The following is a 1,205-nucleotide window of genomic DNA, read 5'->3' as shown; positions in this document are numbered from 1 at the left end:
CAAGTGAATGGTCTTTCTGTAAAATTGATGCTTTTTAGCACTTTAAGTGGTTGATCTCGGACTGAACATTAAAAAATTAGCACAAAATGCAAGTAATATAGTCTTTGAAATTTAGAAATTAGAAATTGTTAGAGAATAATCGGCTATTTTAAAATCCTTCTGGTGGTGTATGATTATTTTTGATCATTTTTTTTACCTCTACCACTGGGTTTGATCACTTCCTACCCCTATCATCATCATCTCTGAACGCATATTTTCTAGTAATTATAAAACAGGCGACTCAGAGGTGAAAATCCTCAGTTCAGAGGCTCTGGGTGAAGTTCAGGGCAAACAGGACATGTATGTTAGGAACTCAGAGTCAATATTGTTTGATGTAAGCAGGAAGGAACTTATGGGCAAAATGGGCTGACATCTATGCCTAATTTTTGTCTTGGATTCCCCGATGACTTCATATCTAAGTTAATTCTCATAAGGGAGAGAAGTAAATGGATGAGGCAATCACTCCTCCTTCCCCCCAGTTTGGCTAGTCGAGAAGGTTCCCCTGATAAACAGCTACACTACCTTGCTGATTCTGACAAATACAGTGTGGAGGAATAAAATTCAGGGCTCCTTTTCCCACAGAAAGTACAATTTAAACAACTCTTCAAAGTGCATTATTATCTTGAGAAAACCAGGCAGATTTATGTAATCTGAAGAGTTATTTAGGACTATCACCCTAGAGAAAATATTCTTAATATGGTTTTATCAGAATACTGATAAAATAATGAGGTCTTAATAACATGTTTCTGAACTTCTCAATGTTTTACAAAACACCGAGTTAAATAATTAACACATAATTGACATATATGCTAAAGTATTTGAACAAAATGCCCCCCAAAGAGGGTGGTATTTGATTAAAAAACCAGGTAAATACTGCATTCTGCCAGGGATGGGTGGTCCAGGCACAACTGGCTACAAGGTAAGTTTCTTTGTTCTTTATGTGAATTATGTGAATTAACATGAATTATCTTCTGCACAAAAGATGAATAGAGGAACAGAGACAATATAACGCAGAAAGTGTGTTGGTACATTTCCCCCAGCACAATATTTTGAAGAATTCACAGACAAACTTTGATACAACCAAATAGAAAGTCCTAGCAATTTTGAAAGATTTTAAGGAAAAAGCTGGAAAACTACAAATGTGACTTCTTTTAATGCAAGTAGTT

This window comes from Eubalaena glacialis, chromosome 8, assembly GCF_028564815.1.
Source record: "Eubalaena glacialis isolate mEubGla1 chromosome 8, mEubGla1.1.hap2.+ XY, whole genome shotgun sequence".
NCBI lineage: Eukaryota > Metazoa > Chordata > Mammalia > Artiodactyla > Balaenidae > Eubalaena > Eubalaena glacialis.
The sequence above is the reverse complement of the archived record's forward strand: the minus strand, read 5'-3'. Positions refer to the sequence as shown.